Genomic DNA, 10,113 nt, shown 5'->3' on the forward strand with positions numbered 1-10,113 from the left:
ACCCGATCCAGACTACCACCCAACCCAATCCTTAAGAAATAGCAAATTTTAGAAATATGATCCACCAGAATTAATTTATGTGCTTATATTTTAAGATAACAAAGAAGCTAAAAGCAATCATTTTATATATTCTTTTGCCTGCTAATATTTTACCTATCTCTAAAGGATTCTGCCTGGTCCATACACAGACACCACTTTCATTTAACATTTTAATACTTTTGTCTTAATCATTTAAACTTTTAATTACATAAATATACTATAATGTATTTAAGTTATCTCCTTAAAAGGGATATTTAATTTTCAATATCTTATTCATTGTACACTACTGGTTTTTATATTCATTAATATACATTTTGTATTTTATCAACATTTCCCTGAAAGCAAAAAAGATCCAAGACCATAATATTTTATTTGAAGGGAAGGCAACTTTCTGTCTAAAAAGTGCCTTTCCTCAACCTTGTTAAGACCACATTTCACTGTTTATTCAGTTCTCAATCTTTTTCAATAAAAATGTTAAAAAAAATTATGTATCAGTGTTGTATGCATTTTCTTTTTTCAGATAAAGTTAAAAATAACCATGTTCCTTTAGATTCTTCACTAACAATATACATTATATACATACACACATATATACATATATACACACATATATATTTTTGGCTAAAGGTTAGAAATGATTCAAATTATCAGTTCTATGAATAGACAAATATTAAGATATTTATAATATTTTCATTATTACTTAAAGTGAATTGAAATACACAGATAAATAGGCTGTGATGTTAATGGCAGAGGTATAGCTTTAAAAGTGTCACTTTACTATAAATATTTTTTAGGTACAGGCAGATCTGAAGGGCCAGAAAACTCTTGCAGATTGTAAACACAAATCACAGGCTCTGGCCAAGGGTACAAGTAGTAAAATCTGTAACAGTTGATCCATTGATTCTGCCCACTCAGCTGGAAATCAATTCTTTGTAAGTGAACATGGCTCTGAATTTATGTAGGAGCCTGAAGCCCTCAAGGAGCAAAAGTCACTCTGCTGCAAAGGCCTATTTGAGGGTGACATTATCTGGCAAGCAAGTTTGTTAGTATGGTTTTTTAAAAATGATAGTTAATACACTTGACCTTCACTCCCTTTTTCTCAAAATGGCAAGTTTTAAAATTATCTGCAAAACAGAAAATTATTCTCAGCCAAGAAAAGTGTACATTGATCTACGGATGAACTGGATACCGAATGTGTATAATATGTCATGTGGGAAGTAATTTCAGAAATTAGAAAGCAGCATAAAAATGAACTCAAAATGAAAAAGTTCACCAAAAATGCCAACCAGAACTCACATGTTTTCTAAATTCCAAGTACCAAAAGCAAAACAAAAAAAAAAAAAACTAAGCTTCTAATTCAGGAGAAATAAAGCAGCAGCAAAATTATTTTTACATTAGAAGCTCCACCTAATATATTGCCACAGTATTTTTATAAATATCCAGTTTGTATTTCTTAAAAATAAAAAGCAAACTCCATCAGGATGCATATATGCTGTATAATAACATAATTTACCTTGAGTTTATAAATTCAAAACAGAAAATCGTTTTTTAAAATTGCCTTAATTCAGTTCTTATTTAATTGGTTTTAACAAAGCTACATTTTGTAATAAATCCAACAATTCACCTTTATTTTATATGGACTAAAATATAATGATTAAATATGGTGACTTTATTCTTTAAATTATTTATCCCACCTGTAACAATCATAATGCTTCCTTACATCTATTAATGGTCATATCTTTCTCTTTGAGTAACCATGTATCAATATAGGAAGCATCTCACAATTTGTTTCTGTTTATGTCTCATTCACACCAAATTAACAATGTGTATACCAGTCTCCCAAGGGAAAGAGGAAAAACATTCTCAGCAGATTTGAAAGTTAGTTATTTGGCACTATGTTCTAAAAATTTTGCTGACTTTTTGACGTATGCCAGCCCATGTGTAGCTAATGCAGAATCCTCCTAGGTAATGCTACCTCCATCCTTCTTTCACTTAAAAACAAGTGGGCTTGAAAACATTTCACTAGTGGAGTATAGCACATCAAGGAATGGGCTCTTTCCTTCTCAACAATGTATTTTCAAAAATATAAAACATAGAAGGGATTGAACCGGAGATATGTTTTTTAATATGTCATAACAACGAGTAAGTTTGCTATGGCATAACATTTCTATAGAAAAATAGACAAAAGCCCACCCAAAACGAAAAGGAGAAGATGTATTTAAATATCTTCAATGTGATTCATTTCGAAAGCTAAAGGTCATGGTACTAAGGGAGAGAAGCAATGTCCAGTCTTGCCTAAAGAACACGATTATGAAAGGACCATTCAATTTTCCTCTCACATAAAATGTGATAGGTACGTTGGGAGTAGGTATTCATTTCTGTTTGATGTATGAACTCATTCAAAAGAGGTGTCAAATACAAAGCACTGGTGTCCAATAATACTGCTATTTGGTTATCCCTTAAATTATCTTTTAAAATATACAAGAATACGGTATGTTCCATTTTATATTATTTCTTACCTATCCTATTCGTTGAAATTTAATTTTTATTTTTAAATTTTTAATTATTTTTGTGGGTACATAGCAGGTGCATATATTTATGTGATACATGAGATATTTTGATACAGCCATGCTATGTATCATACTCACATCAGGGTCAATATAGTATCCATAACTTTAGCGTTTATCCTTTGTGTTACAAAGAATCCAATTATACGCTTTTGGTTATTTTAAGATGTACAATTAAATTGTTACTGACTATAGTCACCCAGTTTTCCTATCAAATACTAGATCTTATTCATTATTTCTATTTTTTCGTACTCATTAACCTTCGCCAATACCCCATATCCCCTCATCAACTACCCTTCCAAGCTTTTGGTAACCCTCAATCTCTCTATCACCATGAGTTTAAATTTTTTAATGTTTTGCTCCTACAAATAAGTGAGAACATGTGAAATTTATTTTTCTGTGCCTGGATTATTATGTTAGGAATATGTTTTAATTATAAAGGCTTTACATGATGCAGTCAGTATAAAAAGAGCCTATTCATTACTTTTGTTCTTGACAAGAAGATGGGCTATTCTTTCTAAAAAATATCATATGTAAATAAAAATGTCTGAACATTGATAAAATAATGAATCCCTCTATCACAACACAAAAGTAGAATTATTGTATTTATATCTTTAAAATACACATTTTATAGGTTAAAAATTTTATTTTCTTTACAAATCATTCCTTGCTTCTTAACAGCCCCATCTTTCTCTTTGTTTATTGTGTTTTAATCTTTACTATTGCTTTTAATTAGGTGACTAAGAGATCTGAATTCTAAAAAAATTTAGATTTAAAAGATATTTCAGCTCCAAAATATGAAAGCATTTTGTTTAAATCTTAATTGCATCTTTTAATTTAATATTCAATTATAATTCTATTATGAGGTCAAATTGAGTGGAGATTGTCTAACTTTATTAACATCGGCATAATTACTAAAAGGATAAAATTTTCAGAGGTCATCTGACTCTTGTGCAGGATCATTTCTTATTGATTGACCAGGAAATGGAACAGTTTGAGGTTTTCCTCTAATTATTTAAAGCCATCTTCACTTATCTCATTACATATTTATAATGTTTCAAATTAATGATGATGATTATATCTTTATAAAGGTTACTAGACAGGATTAAGCCTTCACTATAAAAAAAAACTGCTGCAATTTCTTCAAAATATTACACAATAGAAAGTGTAGCCACTGATGTGGAAAACCTGCATGTAAATAAGGCATCATCTGTTAATAATTTTAGTAATAATTTAGAACAATATGTATACTTATGCTTACAGTTCCATCAACCACATATAGTGTTTTGTTGGGAAGTAATATGGTGCTATATAATATGAAATATTCTTACTCCTATGGAAAATCCAATATGAAAGCTTCTACTCAAGAAGTTTACACTTTCCATAGGTGCAAGTGTAGTTGTACATTTGCATATTTAGTTTGCATATTTAGTTTGCATATTTAGTTTGCATTAGTAAATTACACGGATCATTTTAAAGAAGTAATGTTGGATTACATTTTATGCAGTAGTACTTTTTGCAAATAAAATTTTATTAATAATTCCAAATGGTGCTTTTTTTGTTGTTTGTTTTTAAGTGGCAAAATCCCCGACCAACCTGCTATGTATTTCAGGTAGATCCACACGGTTCTTTGGAATGCGGGGCTAGAGGTCATTTAAATGAAATTTCATATAGAAACTTATGTAAAGCACTTCACTTTATTAGAAAGCATTATAAAATATATGTTCAAGCGTTATTAAAGGAAATCCATTTCTGGATAAATAAGAATTTTGGTGAAATTGAATAGTATTCACATATACTGCCTGCTTGTTTCTTCTTTATTATTTTCTAACAAATAGAACCCATGTAAAAATGTTGTATCTTAGTAAGATATTTGAAGGTTAATGTCAAACTTATCTTTACTTTGACCAAATAATACATTTTATATATGACTATGTAATTAAGTATTTTTCTGAAATTTTCAGAAAGAGAAGTACTGTGAGTAAAAGTGTAACTTCTGTGACCACGAAATAAATTTTGTTTTATGACAGTTTTTATTGAATATGACTACAGCTAATGAAGTATTCATAAAATTATAGGTTTGGGAAAGACCTTGAGAATGCAATTAGTCTATCTCCTTTCCTGATCACTTTAAGACACCTTATTATTCCATTTCATTCTGGGAACTACAGGGAAGACAATTTTATAAAATCTTTCAGTTATAACACATTTCAAGTCTTTTAAAGCAACGTGACAGTACTCTTTTTTCAGAGGTCTGCTGCTTTGAACTATGTTTTATCTTTTAAAAGTGGCTGAAGACAATGTGTACCTACTAAAGTAGAATTTTCTTTCTGCCATATATTTACCTTTTACTTTTTTATTTATGATGAAAATACACATTCAAAAGATAATACTCCTCCTGAATATTTTTTCTCCTTTCATCTTAGTACCAGTAATGTCATCTCTTAAATGATTCTTCTACCATTAAATAGATAATTTCATTTTTTTTAATGTCAGACTCTTTTGCAAGACTCTATGATGATTTTTAGCTGGAATAGATGTTGATTCAAATTATTACTATAAGTTTCAAGGCCTTTTCACAGAACGATGTGTTAAAGGCAGCATCATAAGAAAAATGTAGAGGATCCAAGAGTTGATGCATAAGAACAAGCAGTTATGTAAGCCATAGTGTTCATAGAAACCAGAGTGCCTTTAATGATCCGGAAAACAGCTGTAATTGTTAATATTAGTACCTCATATTCCAAGGCACAACCTGACACAGAAGAGACTCATAGATTTTTTTTTTTTTTCTTTTAAGAGACAGGGTCTTGCTCCAACACCCAGGCTGCAGTGCAGCAGCATGATCATAGTTCACTGCAACCCTGAACGGGGTCTCACTTGTGTTACCTACCTAGGTCTTGAACTCCTGGCCAAAAGTTATCTTCTGGACTTGGCCTCCAGAAGCTCTGGAATTGCAGGCATGAGCCACCATGCTTGGCCAGGAACTCAGAATTGATTGATGTCCATGTCTACAATTTTTGTCAAAACTGAAATCCAGAGATGAAGTACCTCTATTCAAAAGGGAGTACATAGCAAAAACACATACATTTCTCCCCATATGCATAAAATAATAAAACTTCATTGTGACTTTCTTATCACTCTTAAAACAGCAGTTTCTAACATATACTTTACTCGAAACTCTATCTAGATTTCTATTTTGTTCCCAGTTCTTTGCTACTCTATGCCCATATTTCATCAATGATTATGTGCTGCCATTATTTTCATTTTATCACTTTGAGGACACGAACTTAGATTTTTCTTTTAATTTTAATGTTTAATTTACAAGCCGTGAAAAAAAGTACTTCTAGTTATGTTATAAAGAAAAATGAGAAAAGTAGGTAGCATGGATTTTTATAGAAATTGTTTTTAACCTTTTTTTTTTTTTTTTTTGAGGTGGAGTCTCGCTCTGTCACCCAGGCTGGAGTGCAGTGGCCGGATCTCAGCTCACTGCAAGCTCCACCTCCTGGGTTCACGCCATTCTCCTGCCTCAGCCTCCCCAGTAGCTGGGACCACAGGCGCCAGCCACCTCACCCAGCTAGTTTTTTGTATTTTTTAGTAGAGACGGGGTTTCATCGGGTTAGCCAGGATGGTCTCGATCTCCTGACCTCGTGATCTGCCCGTCTCAAGCATCCCAAAGTGCTGGGATTACAGGTTTGAGCCACCGCGCCCGGAGTTTTTAACCTTTTTTAAAATAATTACCAGGCTCAAAATGTGGTGATAAGCTTTTTGGTATCCGTCTCAGGAAAAATAATTCATAGTAGCTGGATCACAAAGACTCTAATCAAAGAACAAGTCAAAAAATTGCTTGGAACATGACATTTCGATGTTATTAATTCAACAATAAAGTAAGAGTTTTACAAACTGCTGAAAGATAGGAACATTTGTGTTTCCTGACCAGAGAGTTAAGATAAAGTTAAAAATTATGTAGCCTTCTGTAAAGGTTGCTTGGTTCATAAAGGCTAAAAAGACGAGGCACTCTTAGAAAAAGTAGGAACTCTTCAAGGGAAACTGAGCTCTCTGTAAAGCAAGCAAAGGACAAATTCCTACGGAATCATTGTTTAAGAAAGAAAAGACTAGAACAAGAAATTTCAAAAGTATTACTTAACTGAGTGAAGAATAATGTAGTGACAACACAATATTCCATCATAAAAATTTCTTCAGAGGCCTGTATTAATCCAGCCCATTGACAATTGGAATTCTTGGATAATACATATTTCAGACATTCCCTGGTTGTCTCGTAGTTAGGATTAGGCACTCTCCATATACATTTTTTCTCCTCTTATAAAAATATATACAAAACTCGTAACAGACAAAGAGAAAATTGGGAAGAAGTTGAGAAAATTCATTTCCAAAGAGAAAATGAAAATAATATAATTTGACATTTAAAAAAATCTAAAATACATTATACTTAACAATAGATAGAATCATGAAAGAGTCTTATTTGGGAGCTCAGTACGGCTAATTTAAATTTTAATAAGACAAGTGTTATTGGCAATCTGAGGTGTAAAAATTTGTTAATCTCCATCATTAATTATATTATTATCCTTCTCAAATTATTTCAGAGCTTAAAAGTCATGTTACTATATATGTAGTTACCTTTTCCTTTATTCTACTAAGGCTGCACTGAGTTTATTAGAGAAAAGAATACCCAGGAATATTAATTACTTATCTTGTTCTGTAGAATTTGTTTGAAATTATAGAGCTTAAAACACTGTTATAAATCCTAATATATTGCTATTACAGACATAAATTGTATTGGTGCTATCATAGTAAAAAAGCCGTATGGTGTCAGATGTTAAAAATAATTATTCATATTTGAAATAGAAGCCCTATATTTTAAAATGCTACCAAGTATAGACAAGAATGCCATTCTAAATCCTTATATTAGTTTTCACTGATAGATTATTCTTAGCTCCTTAGAGAGGTCATGGCCCCCAGGCATTTACTTTGTGGTTGAGAGATATTAATCTCTCTTTAACATTTTCACTGTAAGCTGCATAACAATAAATTCATTTCCACAAAGGAATAATTAGTGCTAACCTAGGTAAAGTACCATCCAAAGTAGCTATTAATGCTAATTTCTATATCTCATTATTTATTTTTGTGTGTTTTCTTAGGGAAGGGAAAAAATTACGTAAACACAGACAGACCCTTCCTTTTTTTGTATCACTATTCATGCGTATATCAAAAACTTTTCTACCAACACATTCTGGCTGAGCAACTTTGGTTAAGTTGCTTAACGTCTCTAAGCCTTAGTTCGTCATCTCCATGTGGGAAAGCGAGGAGATGGCCACCAAGGAGAAGCTGCAGTGTCTGAAAGATTTCCACAAGGACATCCTGAAGCCCTCGCTGGGGAAGAGTCCGAGCGCGGTCTGAGGGCAAGCCCCATGGAAAACCTCCACCGAGGCAGCAGTGGTCCAGCAAGATCGATTTGGTGATCTCCGTGGCTGGCGGCTTCGTGGGCCTGGGCAACACTTGGCGCTTCCCGTAACTCTGCTACAAGAATGACAAGGCGAATTTCTCATACTTTCCTGTTTTGGAGCGGCCTGCCTGTATTTTTCTTGGAGATCATCACAGGCCAGTACACCTCTGAAGGGGACATTACCTACTGGAAAAAGATCTGGCCTTCGTTCTCTGGCATCGGCTATGCTTCCATCGTAATTGTGTCCCTCCCGAATGTCCACTACATCGTCATCCTGGCCTAGGCCACATACTACCTGCTCTAGTCCTTCCAGAAGGAGCTGCCCAGGGCACACTGCAACCGCGGCTGGAACACGCCCCACTGCATGGAGGACACCACGTGCACGAATGAGAGTGTCTGGATCACCATCAGCTCCACCAACCTTACCTCCCCTGTCGTCGAGTTCTGGGGGCACAACGTGCTGAGCTTGTCCCCTGGAATCGACCGTCCGGGCTCTTTCTTTCTTTTTTTTTTTCTTTTTTTTTTTTTTTTTTGAGACGGAGTCTCGCTCTGTCGCCCAGGCTGGAATGCAGTGGCCGGATCTCAGCTCACTGCAAGCTCCGCCTCCCGGGTTCCCGCCATTCTCCTGCCTCAGCCTCCCAAGTAGCTGGGACTACAGGCGCCCGTCACCTCGCCCGGCTAGTTTTTTTTGTATTTTTAGTAGAGACGGGGTTTCGCCATGTTAGCTAGGTTGGTCTCGATCTCCTGACCTCGCGATCCACCCGTCTCGGCCTCCCAAAGTGCTGGGATTACAGGCTTAAGCCACCGCTCCCGGCCCGGGCTCTTTCAAATGGGACCTCTCTCTCTGCCTTCTGTCTGGCTGGCCTGTTTCCTCTGCATCTGGAAGGACATCAGGTTCACCCAGAAGGTCGTCTACTTCACAGCCACGTTCCAACTCGCCATGCTCCTGATGCAGCTGGTCCGAGGGCTGACGCTGCCCAGCATGGGTGCAGGCATCAATTTCTATCTGTGTGCTGACCTCACCTGCCTCCAGGGCCCACAGGTGTGGATTGACGCGACAACCCGGATATTCTTCTACGCCATCTGCCTGGGGGCCGTGACCTCGCTAAGGAGCTACAACAAGTACAAGTGCAACTCTTACAGGGACTGCATGCTGCTGGGATGCCTGAACAGCAGCACCAGTCTTTGTGTCTGGCTTCGCAATTTTTTCTATCTGGACTTCATGGCGCCAGAGCAAGGGTTGGACACTGCTGGTGTGTCTGAGGCAGGCCTGGCCTGGTCTTCATTGCCTACCCCAAAGCTGTGACTATGATGCTGCTGCCACGTTTTCGGTCCCCCCCCCCCCCCCCCACCAACTTTTGTTGTTGTTGTTGTTGTGCTTCTCTTGCTTGGACTGGATGACCAGCTTGTTGAAGTCGAAGGGCAGATAACGTCCTTGGTTGATCTTTACCATCCTTCCTAAGGAAGGGTTACCGTGGGAAAATCTACACTGCCTTCATGAGTAGCATCAGTTACCTGCTGGGCTAACAGTGGCAACGGAGGCTGGCATGTATGTCTTTGACTACTATGTAGCTAGCGGTGTGTGCCTTTTGGGGGCTGCATTCTTTCACTACATAGTTATTGCCTGGATATATGGTGTTAATAACGTGTATGACAGTATTGAGAACATGATCGGCTATCGGGCCAGGCCCTGGATGAAGTACAGCTGGGCTATGGTCACTCCATTTCTCTGTGTTGGATGTTTTAGCTTCTCGATCGTCAAGTACATACCCCTAATTTACAACGAAACCTACGTGTGCCCCAAGTGGGCCATCGGGCTGGACTGGAGCCTGGCCCTTTCCTCCAGGATGTGGGTTCCCTTGGTCATCGTCATTCTCCTCTGCCAGGCCGAGGGACTGTTCCTCATGAGAGTCAAGTAACTGCTGACCCTGAGGAAACCCAACCGCAGGGCTGTGGAGCGCGAGAGAGCCACACCCGACAGCTCTCCCACCGTCATGGGCAGTACTCTCATTAAACCGATCCACATCATTGGGGGTAGGAAATTTT

General features: G+C 36.5%; 1 pseudogene; it reads left to right on the top strand.

Annotated features, from left to right (window-relative positions):
- Positions 1–7,931: 7,931 nt before the first annotated feature.
- LOC117096665 lies at positions 7,932–9,393 on the top strand (annotated as a pseudogene).
- Positions 9,394–10,113: the final 720 nt, after the last annotated feature.

The sequence above is a fragment of the Trachypithecus francoisi genome, unplaced genomic scaffold (assembly GCF_009764315.1).
Source record: "Trachypithecus francoisi isolate TF-2019V2 unplaced genomic scaffold, Tfra_2.0 Lachesis_group14, whole genome shotgun sequence".
In the NCBI taxonomy this organism is placed as follows: domain Eukaryota; kingdom Metazoa; phylum Chordata; class Mammalia; order Primates; family Cercopithecidae; genus Trachypithecus; species Trachypithecus francoisi.